The 12,653-nt window shown below is 63.5% G+C and overlaps 2 non-coding genes across 2 annotated transcripts; both read left to right on the top strand.

Annotated features, from left to right (window-relative positions):
• The first annotated feature begins 583 nt into the window (after nt 1–583).
• LOC131863455 (5S ribosomal RNA) lies at nt 584–702 on the top strand. The gene has a single exon (XR_009362357.1). It is a non-coding gene; the product is annotated as a 5S ribosomal RNA (ribosomal RNA).
• Nucleotides 703–6,618: 5,916 nt separating this feature from the next.
• LOC131863444 (5S ribosomal RNA) lies at nt 6,619–6,737 on the top strand. The gene has a single exon (XR_009362346.1). It is a non-coding gene; the product is annotated as a 5S ribosomal RNA (ribosomal RNA).
• Nucleotides 6,738–12,653: the final 5,916 nt, after the last annotated feature.

Below are 12,653 nucleotides of genomic sequence, written 5' to 3'. Positions count from 1 at the left end.
TCGGGGTCGATTCTCGTTTTGGGCATCAGAGCATGTTTCTTCTCCTAAAACCCAATATTTGTTTATTAAGTCTCGGAACACATTTTTGTTCTCGTGGACCCATCATGGGTCTTGGAACGCATTTGTGGTCCTTGGGTCCCATTTTGCATCCCGAAACTTGTGTTTTGGTGCTTGATCCCTATTTTGGGTGCCCACCTTGCACCAAGTGCGCACCCGGGGCAAACCGAGCGCCTTGGTGCACCGGGGCAAGATCGAGCGTGCACCCGAGGCGCCCCGAACATGCACCAAGGTGCACTCGGCCCACATGTGAGCGCAGGTCGTTGCGCCCGAGGTGGTGTGTGGGCACCGCGTTGCAGACGGGACACTGCACGCACACGACGCCCCGTCCAGGTGCACGCACGTAGGCCGGGCCGGGTGCACACCCGACGCCCTAGCAAGGTGCGCGCACCCGGGCAGGGCTCACACTTGGCGAACGGGGCGCACTTCGCGAGGGAGGGTGTGCACCTCGACGGGGGTGGGTGGCCGGGGTGGATTCGCACGTGGGTCGCGGTTTGCTAAGTACACACTGCGACAAGCTCATAACGGGTGCGATCATACCAGCGTTAGTGCACCGGATCCCATCAGAACTCCGCAGTTAAGCGCGCTTGGGCCGGAGTAGTACTGGGATGGGTGACCTCCCGGGAAGTCCCGGTGTTGCACCCTTTTTTAGTTTTTCGCCGGGCGTCGCAATGCTATTTGAATAAACCTTTTGCCCGTTTGCGTTCTCGTCGGGGCCGGGCCGGGCCGGGGTGCGCTGCCCGCACTACCGCGCGCGCGGGGGGCGACACCGAGCGCGCACCCGAGGCGCCCCGAGCACACAGGCCACGGTGCAACCCGGGCGTTGTGCGCGCACCCCGGTGCGCCCGAGGTGCTGCGCGCGCACCCAGGTGAAATCGGTGTGCACCTCGGCCAGTGCGCGCTCGGTCGAGTCGCGCACGTTGGCCAAGGTGCACGGTGATGTTTCTTACTCTAAGGTTCCGCACCAGACGCCCGGGACAGGTGAGCGAAGCTGGGCGGGGCCGGGTGCGCGGCCGGGGCAGGTGCACGCAGCTGGAGAGAGCTTTGGAGCACACCAGAGGTGCGCACCTTGGAGCACACTTCGGAGCGCACCAATGATGCGCTCCATTCAAAAGTTTCCTGAAAAGGCAAAAAAAGTTGAGATTATAGAATTTCCCACTTGAGAGATTGTAAAAAAAAAAAATTTAAAATGAAGGAAACGCGGGTGCCAAGGTGTGCGCGCCCGGGTGCGCAGCCCAGCCAAGGTGTGCGCACCAAGGCGCCCACCCTGGCGAAGGTGCACGCAAGGTGCGCACCCGAGGCAAACCGGACAATTAACCCAACTTTCGACTTCGCGCGCACCTGCGCACCTTGGAGCGCACTTCGGAGCGCTCCTTGTTGCGCACCAATCTTGGGCACCTCGGAGTGCACCATGGCGCCCACCAAGGTGCGCACCCGGGGCAAACCGAGCTCCGACTTCGTGCGCACCTTGGAGCGCACGAAAGGTGCGCACCATGGCGCCCACCAAGGTGCGCAGCCCAGCCAAGGCGTGCGCATCAAGGTGCGCACCCTGGCGAAGGTGCGCACCCGGGGCAAACCGAGCTCCGACTTCGTGCGCACCTTGGAGCGCACAAAGGGTGCGCAACCCAGCCAAGGTGTGCGCACCCCGGGCAAACCGAGCTCCGAATCGTGCGCACCTTGGAGCACACTTCGGAGCCCTCCTTGGTGCGCACCGATGTTGCGCACCTCGGAGCGCACCCGGGGAAAACAATGCAATTAACCCGACTTTCGACTTCGTGGGCACCTCGGAGCGCTCTCGGGTTCGCACCTCGGAGCACACCGAGGTGCGCACCTTTGATGCGCTGCCTTCACCAATTTCCAGAAAAGGCAAGAAAACATTGAGAAGGTGTGCGCACCGAGGTGCCCACCCTGGCGAAGGTGCACGCGAGGTGCGCACCCGGGGCAAACCGGGCTCCGACTTCGTGCACGCCATGCTGCGCACCTTGGAGGGCCATGGTGCGCACCTTGGAGCACACTTCGGAGCGCTCAATGGTGCCCAACCCAGCAAAGGTGCCCACCGCGGCGAAGGTGCACGCGAGGTGCGCACCCGGGGCAAACCGGGCTCCGACTTCGTGCACGCCGCACCTTGGAGCACACTTCGGAGCGCTCCTTGGTGCGCACCAGGGCGCGCAACCCAGCCGAGGTGCCCACCCCGGCGAAGGTGCACGCGGGGTGCGCACCCGGGGCAAACCGGGCTCCGACTTCGTGCACGCCATGGTGCCCACCGCGGCGAAGGTGCACGCGAGGTGCGCACCCGGGGCAAACCGGGCTCCGACTTCGTGCACGCCGCACCTTGGAGCACACTTCGGAGCGCTCCTTGGTGCGCACCAGGGCGCGCAACCCAGCCGAGGTGCCCACCCCGGCGAAGGTGCACGCGAGGTGCGCACCCGGGGCAAACCGGGCTCCGACTTCGTGCACGCCATGGTGCCCACCGCGGCGAAGGTGCACGCGAGGTGCGCACCCGGGGCAAACCGGGCTCCGACTTCGTGCACGCCGCACCTTGGAGCACACTTCGGAGCGCTCCTTGGTGCGCACCATGGTGCCCACCAGGGCGCGCAACCCCGCCGAAGGTGCACGCGAGGTGCGCACCCGGGGCAAACCGGGCTCCGACTTCGTGCACGCCGCACCTTGGAGCACACTTCGGAGCGCTCCTTGGTGCGCACCAGGGCGCGCAACCCCGCCGAAGGTGCACGCGAGGTGCGCACCCGGGGCAAACCGGGCTCCGACTTCGTGCACGCCATGGTGCGCACCAGGGTGCCCACCGCGGCGAAGGTGCGCACCCGGGGCAAACCGGGCTCCGACTTCGTGCACGCCGCACCTTGGAGCACACTTCGGAGCGCTCCTTGGTGCGCACCAGGGCGCGCAACCCAGCCGAGGTGCCCACCCCGGCGAAGGTGCACGCGAGGTGCGCACCCGGGGCAAACCGGGCTCCGACTTCGTGCACGCCATGGTGCCCACCGCGGCGAAGGTGCGCACCCGGGGCAAACCGGGCTAGGACTTCGTGCACGCCGCACCTTGGAGCACACTTCGGAGCGCTCCTTGGTGCGCACCATGGTGCCCACCAGGCCGCGCAACCCAGCCAAGGTGTGCGCACCAAGGTGCACGCGAGGTGCGCACCCGGGGCAAACCGGGGTCCGGCTTCGTGCACGCCGCACCTTGGAGCACACATCGGGGCGCTCCCGGGTTCGCACCGGCGTTGCGCACCGTGGTGGGCACCTCGGAGCGCACCGTGGTGGGCACCTCGGAGCACACCAAGGTGGGCAGCGAGGTGCGCACCTTTGATGCGATGCCTTCACTAATTTCCATAAAAGGCAAAAGAAAACGAGATTTTAAAATTTCCGTTTTGAAAGATAGTGAGAAAAAGGGAATGCTGGTGCCATCTTGAGCCCGCCCTGGTGCGCAGCCCAGCCAAGGTGTGCGCACCAAGGTGCCCACCCTGGCGAAGGTGCGCGCCCGGGCAATTAACCCAACTTCCAACTTCGCGCGCGCCAGGGTGGGAGCGCACCCAACAACCGGGCCTGGGAAGAGCCAATGCGAGAAACCCCACCAAACGCTCTGACAAAAAAAGAGGGGGCGCTCCAGTAACCCCGCTTCGGAGCGCACCCTGGGCAAACCCAGCCAGGGTGCCCACCCCGGCCAAGGTGCAGGCGAGGTGCGCACCCGGGGCAAACCGGGCTCCGACAACGTGCACGCCGCACCTTGGAGCACACTTCGTAGCGCTCCCGGGTGCGCACCTCAGAGCACACCAAGGTGGGCAGCGAGGTGCGCACCTTTGATGCGCTGCCTTCACTAATTTCCAGAAAAGGCAAAAAAAAGAGGAGATTTTAAAATTTCCGTTTTGAAAGATAGTGAAAAAAACGGAACGCGGGTGCCATCTTGAGCCCGCCCTGGTGCACAGCCCAGGTAAGGTGCCCACCCTGGCAAAGGTGCGCACCCGGGCAATTAACCCTACTTCCGACTTCGTGCGCGCCAGGGTGGCAACCGGGCCTGGGAAGAGCCAATGCGAGAAACCCCACCAAACGCTCCGACAAAAAAAGAGGCGGCGCTCCAATAACCCCGCTTCGGAGCGCAGCCGGGGCAAACCCAGCCAAGGTGCCCACCCCGACGAAGGTGCACGCGAGGTGCGCACCCGGGGCAAACCGGGCTCCGACAACGTGCACGCAGCACCTTGGAGCACACTTCGAAGCACTCCCGGGTGCCCACCGGCGTTGCGCACCGTGGTGGGCAGCGAGGTGCGCACCTTTGATGCGCTGCCTTCACTAATTTCCAGAAAAGGCAAAAAAAAATGAGATTTTAAAATTTCCGTTTTGAAAGATAGTGAAAAAAACGGAACGCGGGTGCCATCTTGAGCCCGCCCTGGTGCGCAGCCCAGGCAAGGCATGCGCACCAAGGTGCCCACCCGCGGTGCACGCCCGGGGCAAACCGGGCTCCGACTTCGTGCAGGCCGCACCTTGGAGCACACTTCGGAGCGCTCCTTGGTGCGCACCATGGTGCCCACCAGGGCGCACCCGGGGCAAACCGGGCTCCGACTTCGTGCACGCCGCACCTTGGAGCACACATCGGAGCGCTCCCAGGTTCGCACCAGCGTTGCGCACCTTTGATGCGCTGCCTTCACTAATTTCCAGAAAAGGCAAAAAAAAACGATATTTTAAAATTTCCGTTCTGAAAGATAGTGAAAAAAACGGAACGCGGGTGCCATCTTGAGCCCTTCCTGGTGCGCAGCCCAGGCAAGTTGTGCGCACCAAGGTGCCCACCCTGGCGGAGGTGCGCGCCCGGGGCAAACCGGGCTCCGACTTCGTGCACTGCATGGTGCCCACCAAGGCGCGCAACCCAGCCAAGGTGCCCACCGCAGCGAAGGTGCACGCGAGGTGCGCACCCGAGGTGCACACCCGGGGCAAACCGAGCTCCGACTTCGTGCACGCCGCACCTTGGAGCACACTTCAGAGCGCTCCTTGGTGCGCACCAGGGCGCGCAACCCAGCCAAGGTGCTCACCCCGGCGAAGGTGCACGCGAGGTGCGCACCCGGGGCAAGCCGGGCTCGGACTTCGTGCACGCCGCACCTTGGAGCACACATCGGAGCGCTCCCGGGTTCGCACCAGCATTGCGCACCTTTGATGCGCTGCCTTCACTAATTTCCAGAAAAGGCAAAAAAAAAAAAAAAACGAGATTTTAAAATTTCCGTTTTGAAAGATAGTGAAAAAAACGGAACGCGGGTGCCATCTTGAGCCCGCCCTGGTGTGCAGCCCAGGCAAGTTGTGCGCACCAAGGCACCCACCCTGGCCAAGGTGGGTCACGGGGTGGGTCCTAGGGTGGGTAACGGGGTGGGTACTAAGGTGCGTGCCAAGGTGGGTCATGGGGTGGGTGCCAAGGTGGGCACCAGGGTGGGTGTGCACCAACCCTAGCCAGGGTAGGTCACGGGGTGGTTGTCGGGGTGGGCGTCAAGGAGCCAAGGTGGGTGGCAAGTAGCCAAGTTGCGTGCCAAGGTGGGTGTCGGGGTGGGTGCCAAGGATCCAAGGTGGGTGCCAAGGAACCAAGGTGGGTGTCTGGGTGGGTGCCGAGGTGGGAGCCAGGGTGGGTCCCAAGGTGAGTGCAAAGGTGGGTGCCAGGGTCAAGGTGAGTGCCAATGTGGGTTCCAAGGTGCCAGGGTCAGGGTGAGTGCCAATGTGGGTTCAAAGGTGCTAAGTTGGGTGCGAGGTTGGGTGCGAGGGTGGGTGGGTGCCAAGGTGTGCTAGGTGGAAGCCCGGGTGGGTCGGCATCCCATGGGTGTCGAGTTGGGTGCCTGATGGGTGCTTCTTGTCAAGTTTTAGTCGTCGGGACTCATTTCGAGCCTTAGAGGTCGTTTCTTGTCCGGTTGCCCTGTCTTCGACCTGGGAACCCAATTTTGGTCCTCGGGTCCCATTTTTTTTTGTCTCGCATCCCACTTTTGGCCTGTGGCCTTTTCGGGGTCGATTCTCGTTTTGGGCATCAGAGCATGTTTCTTCTCCTAAAACCCAATATTTGTTTATTAAGTCTCGGAACACATTTTTGTTCTCGTGGACCCATCATGGGTCTTGGAACGCATTTGTGGTCCTTGGGTCCCATTTTGCATCCCGAAACTTGTGTTTTGGTGCTTGATCCCTATTTTGGGTGCCCACCTTGCACCAAGTGCGCACCCGGGGCAAACCGAGCGCCTTGGTGCACCGGGGCAAGATCGAGCGTGCACCCGAGGCGCCCCGAACATGCACCAAGGTGCACTCGGCCCACATGTGAGCGCAGGTCGTTGCGCCCGAGGTGGTGTGTGGGCACCGCGTTGCAGACGGGACACTGCACGCACACGACGCCCCGTCCAGGTGCACGCACGTAGGCCGGGCCGGGTGCACACCCGACGCCCTAGCAAGGTGCGCGCACCCGGGCAGGGCTCACACTTGGCGAACGGGGCGCACTTCGCGAGGGAGGGTGTGCACCTCGACGGGGGTGGGTGGCCGGGGTGGATTCGCACGTGGGTCGCGGTTTGCTAAGTACACACTGCGACAAGCTCATAACGGGTGCGATCATACCAGCGTTAGTGCACCGGATCCCATCAGAACTCCGCAGTTAAGCGCGCTTGGGCCGGAGTAGTACTGGGATGGGTGACCTCCCGGGAAGTCCCGGTGTTGCACCCTTTCTTAGTTTTTCGCCGGGCGTCGCAATGCTATTTGAATAAACCTTTTGCCCGTTTGCGTTCTCGTCGGGGCCGGGCCGGGCCGGGGTGCGCTGCCCGCACTACCGCGCGCGCGGGGGCGACACCGAGCGCGCACCCGAGGCGCCCCGAGCACACAGGCCACGGTGCAACCCGGGCGTTGTGCGCGCACCCCGGTGCGCCCGAGGTGCTGCGCGCGCACCCAGGTGAAATCGGTGTGCACCTCGGCCAGTGCGCGCTCGGTCGAGTCGCGCACGTTGGCCAAGGTGCACGGTGATGTTTCTTACTCTAAGGTTCCGCACCAGACGCCCGGGACAGGTGAGCGAAGCTGGGCGGGGCCGGGTGCGCGGCCGGGGCAGGTGCACGCAGCTAGAGAGAGCTTTGGAGCACACCAGAGGTGCGCACCTTGGAGCACACTTCGGAGCGCACCAATGATGCGCTCCATTCAAAAGTTTCCTGAAAAGGCAAAAAAAGTTGAGATTATAGAATTTCCCACTTGAGAGATTGTAAAAAAAAAAAATTTTAAATGAAGGAAACGCGGGTGCCAAGGTGTGCGCGCCCGGGTGCGCAGCCCAGCCAAGGTGTGCGCACCAAGGCGCCCACCCTGGCGAAGGTGCACGCAAGGTGCGCACCCGAGGCAAACCGGACAATTAACCCAACTTTCGACTTCGCGCGCACCTGCGCACCTTGGAGCGCACTTCGGAGCGCTCCTTGGTGCGCACCAATCTTGGGCACCTCGGAGTGCACCATGGCGCCCACCAAGGTGCGCACCCGGGGCAAACCGAGCTCCGACTTCGTGCGCACCTTGGAGCGCACGAAAGGTGCGCACCATGGCGCCCACCAAGGTGCGCAGCCCAGCCAAGGCGTGCGCATCAAGGTGCGCACCCTGGCGAAGGTGCGCACCCGGGGCAAACCGAGCTCCGACTTCGTGCGCACCTTGGAGCGCACAAAGGGTGCGCAACCCAGCCAAGGTGTGCGCACCCCGGGCAAACCGAGCTCCGAATCGTGCGCACCTTGGAGCACACTTCGGAGCCCTCCTTGGTGCGCACCGATGTTGCGCACCTCGGAGCGCACCCGGGGAAAACAATGCAATTAACCCGACTTTCGACTTCGTGGGCACCTCGGAGCGCTCTCGGGTTCGCACCTCGGAGCACACCGAGGTGCGCACCTTTGATGCGCTGCCTTCACCAATTTCCAGAAAAGGCAAGAAAACATTGAGAAGGTGTGCGCACCGAGGTGCCCACCCTGGCGAAGGTGCACGCGAGGTGCGCACCCGGGGCAAACCGGGCTCCGACTTCGTGCACGCCATGCTGCGCACCTTGGAGGGCCATGGTGCGCACCTTGGAGCACACTTCGGAGCGCTCAATGGTGCCCAACCCAGCCAAGGTGCCCACCGCGGCGAAGGTGCACGCGAGGTGCGCACCCGGGGCAAACCGGGCTCCGACTTCGTGCACGCCGCACCTTGGAGCACACTTCGGAGCGCTCCTTGGTGCGCACCAGGGCGCGCAACCCAGCCGAGGTGCCCACCCCGGCGAAGGTGCACGCGGGGTGCGCACCCGGGGCAAACCGGGCTCCGACTTCGTGCACGCCATGGTGCCCACCGCGGCGAAGGTGCACGCGAGGTGCGCACCCGGGGCAAACCGGGCTCCGACTTCGTGCACGCCGCACCTTGGAGCACACTTCGGAGCGCTCCTTGGTGCGCACCAGGGCGCGCAACCCAGCCGAGGTGCCCACCCCGGCGAAGGTGCACGCGAGGTGCGCACCCGGGGCAAACCGGGCTCCGACTTCGTGCACGCCATGGTGCCCACCGCGGCGAAGGTGCACGCGAGGTGCGCACCCGGGGCAAACCGGGCTCCGACTTCGTGCACGCCGCACCTTGGAGCACACTTCGGAGCGCTCCTTGGTGCGCACCATGGTGCCCACCAGGGCGCGCAACCCCGCCGAAGGTGCACGCGAGGTGCGCACCCGGGGCAAACCGGGCTCCGACTTCGTGCACGCCGCACCTTGGAGCACACTTCGGAGCGCTCCTTGGTGCGCACCAGGGCGCGCAACCCCGCCGAAGGTGCACGCGAGGTGCGCACCCGGGGCAAACCGGGCTCCGACTTCGTGCACGCCATGGTGCGCACCAGGGTGCCCACCGCGGCGAAGGTGCGCACCCGGGGCAAACCGGGCTCCGACTTCGTGCACGCCGCACCTTGGAGCACACTTCGGAGCGCTCCTTGGTGCGCACCAGGGCGCGCAACCCAGCCGAGGTGCCCACCCCGGCGAAGGTGCACGCGAGGTGCGCACCCGGGGCAAACCGGGCTCCGACTTCGTGCACGCCATGGTGCCCACCGCGGCGAAGGTGCGCACCCGGGGCAAACCGGGCTAGGACTTCGTGCACGCCGCACCTTGGAGCACACTTTGGAGCGCTCCTTGGTGCGCACCATGGTGCCCACCAGGCCGCGCAACCCAGCCAAGGTGTGCGCACCAAGGTGCACGCGAGGTGCGCACCCGGGGCAAACCGGGGTCCGGCTTCGTGCACGCCGCACCTTGGAGCACACATCGGGGCGCTCCCGGGTTCGCACCGGCGTTGCGCACCGTGGTGGGCACCTCGGAGCGCACCGTGGTGGGCACCTCGGAGCACACCAAGGTGGGCAGCGAGGTGCGCACCTTTGATGCGATGCCTTCACTAATTTCCATAAAAGGCAAAAAAAAACGAGATTTTAAAATTTCCGTTTTGAAAGATAGTGAGAAAAAGGGAATGCTGGTGCCATCTTGAGCCCGCCCTGGTGCGCAGCCCAGCCAAGGTGTGCGCACCAAGGTGCCCACCCTGGCGAAGGTGCGCGCCCGGGCAATTAACCCAACTTCCAACTTCGCGCGCGCCAGGGTGGGAGCGCACCCAACAACCGGGCCTGGGAAGAGCCAATGCGAGAAACCCCACCAAACGCTCTGACAAAAAAAGAGGGGGCGCTCCAGTAACCCCGCTTCGGAGCGCACCCTGGGCAAACCCAGCCAGGGTGCCCACCCCGGCCAAGGTGCAGGCGAGGTGCGCACCCGGGGCAAACCGGGCTCCGACAACGTGCACGCCGCACCTTGGAGCACACTTCGTAGCGCTCCCGGGTGCGCACCTCAGAGCACACCAAGGTGGGCAGCGAGGTGCGCACCTTTGATGCGCTGCCTTCACTAATTTCCAGAAAAGGCAAAAAAAAGAGGAGATTTTAAAATTTCCGTTTTGAAAGATAGTGAAAAAAACGGAACGCGGGTGCCATCTTGAGCCCGCCCTGGTGCACAGCCCAGGTAAGGTGCCCACCCTGGCAAAGGTGCGCACCCGGGCAATTAACCCTACTTCCGACTTCGTGCGCGCCAGGGTGGCAACCGGGCCTGGGAAGAGCCAATGCGAGAAACCCCACCAAACGCTCCGACAAAAAAAGAGGCGGCGCTCCAATAACCCCGCTTCGGAGCGCAGCCGGGGCAAACCCAGCCAAGGTGCCCACCCCGACGAAGGTGCACGCGAGGTGCGCACCCGGGGCAAACCGGGCTCCGACAACGTGCACGCAGCACCTTGGAGCACACTTCGAAGCACTCCCGGGTGCCCACCGGCGTTGCGCACCGTGGTGGGCAGCGAGGTGCGCACCTTTGATGCGCTGCCTTCACTAATTTCCAGAAAAGGCAAAAAAAAATGAGATTTTAAAATTTCCGTTTTGAAAGATAGTGAAAAAAACGGAACGCGGGTGCCATCTTGAGCCCGCCCTGGTGCGCAGCCCAGGCAAGGCATGCGCACCAAGGTGCCCACCCGCGGTGCACGCCCGGGGCAAACCGGGCTCCGACTTCGTGCAGGCCGCACCTTGGAGCACACTTCGGAGCGCTCCTTGGTGCGCACCATGGTGCCCACCAGGGCGCACCCGGGGCAAACCGGGCTCCGACTTCGTGCACGCCGCACCTTGGAGCACACATCGGAGCGCTCCCAGGTTCGCACCAGCGTTGCGCACCTTTGATGCGCTGCCTTCACTAATTTCCAGAAAAGGCAAAAAAAAACGATATTTTAAAATTTCCGTTCTGAAAGATAGTGAAAAAAACGGAACGCGGGTGCCATCTTGAGCCCTTCCTGGTGCGCAGCCCAGGCAAGTTGTGCGCACCAAGGTGCCCACCCTGGCGGAGGTGCGCGCCCGGGGCAAACCGGGCTCCGACTTCGTGCACTGCATGGTGCCCACCAAGGCGCGCAACCCAGCCAAGGTGCCCACCGCAGCGAAGGTGCACGCGAGGTGCGCACCCGAGGTGCACACCCGGGGCAAACCGAGCTCCGACTTCGTGCACGCCGCACCTTGGAGCACACTTCAGAGCGCTCCTTGGTGCGCACCAGGGCGCGCAACCCAGCCAAGGTGCTCACCCCGGCGAAGGTGCACGCGAGGTGCGCACCCGGGGCAAGCCGGGCTCGGACTTCGTGCACGCCGCACCTTGGAGCACACATCGGAGCGCTCCCGGGTTCGCACCAGCATTGCGCACCTTTGATGCGCTGCCTTCACTAATTTCCAGAAAAGGCAAAAAAAAAAAAAAAAACGAGATTTTAAAATTTCCGTTTTGAAAGATAGTGAAAAAAACGGAACGCGGGTGCCATCTTGAGCCCGCCCTGGTGTGCAGCCCAGGCAAGTTGTGCGCACCAAGGCACCCACCCTGGCCAAGGTGGGTCACGGGGTGGGTCCTAGGGTGGGTAACGGGGTGGGTACTAAGGTGCGTGCCAAGGTGGGTCATGGGGTGGGTGCCAAGGTGGGCACCAGGGTGGGTGTGCACCAACCCTAGCCAGGGTAGGTCACGGGGTGGTTGTCGGGGTGGGCGTCAAGGAGCCAAGGTGGGTGGCAAGTAGCCAAGTTGCGTGCCAAGGTGGGTGTCGGGGTGGGTGCCAAGGATCCAAGGTGGGTGCCAAGGAACCAAGGTGGGTGTCTGGGTGGGTGCCGAGGTGGGAGCCAGGGTGGGTCCCAAGGTGAGTGCAAAGGTGGGTGCCAGGGTCAAGGTGAGTGCCAATGTGGGTTCCAAGGTGCCAGGGTCAGGGTGAGTGCCAATGTGGGTTCAAAGGTGCTAAGTTGGGTGCGAGGTTGGGTGCGAGGGTGGGTGGGTGCCAAGGTGTGCTAGGTGGAAGCCCGGGTGGGTCGGCATCCCATGGGTGTCGAGTTGGGTGCCTGATGGGTGCTTCTTGTCAAGTTTTAGTCGTCGGGACTCATTTCGAGCCTTAGAGGTCGTTTCTTGTCCGGTTGCCCTGTCTTCGACCTGGGAACCCAATTTTGGTCCTCGGGTCCCATTTTTTTTTGTCTCGCATCCCACTTTTGGCCTGTGGCCTTTTCGGGGTCGATTCTCGTTTTGGGCATCAGAGCATGTTTCTTCTCCTAAAACCCAATATTTGTTTATTAAGTCTCGGAACACATTTTTGTTCTCGTGGACCCATCATGGGTCTTGGAACGCATTTGTGGTCCTTGGGTCCCATTTTGCATCCCGAAACTTGTGTTTTGGTGCTTGATCCCTATTTTGGGTGCCCACCTTGCACCAAGTGCGCACCCGGGGCAAACCGAGCGCCTTGGTGCACCGGGGCAAGATCGAGCGTGCACCCGAGGCGCCCCGAACATGCACCAAGGTGCACTCGGCCCACATGTGAGCGCAGGTCGTTGCGCCCGAGGTGGTGTGTGGGCACCGCGTTGCAGACGGGACACTGCACGCACACGACGCCCCGTCCAGGTGCACGCACGTAGGCCGGGCCGGGTGCACACCCGACGCCCTAGCAAGGTGCGCGCACCCGGGCAGGGCTCACACTTGGCGAACGGGGCGCACTTCGCGAGGGAGGGTGTGCACCTCGACGGGGGTGGGTGGCCGGGGTGGATTCGCACGTGGGTCGCGGTTTGCTAAGTACACACTGCGACAAGCTCATAAC

The sequence above is a fragment of the Cryptomeria japonica genome, unplaced genomic scaffold (assembly GCF_030272615.1).
Source record: "Cryptomeria japonica unplaced genomic scaffold, Sugi_1.0 HiC_scaffold_64, whole genome shotgun sequence".
In the NCBI taxonomy this organism is placed as follows: Eukaryota; Viridiplantae; Streptophyta; class Pinopsida; order Cupressales; family Cupressaceae; genus Cryptomeria; species Cryptomeria japonica.
Note: the sequence above shows the minus strand (reverse complement) of the source record. Positions and strands in the feature narration are given on the sequence as shown.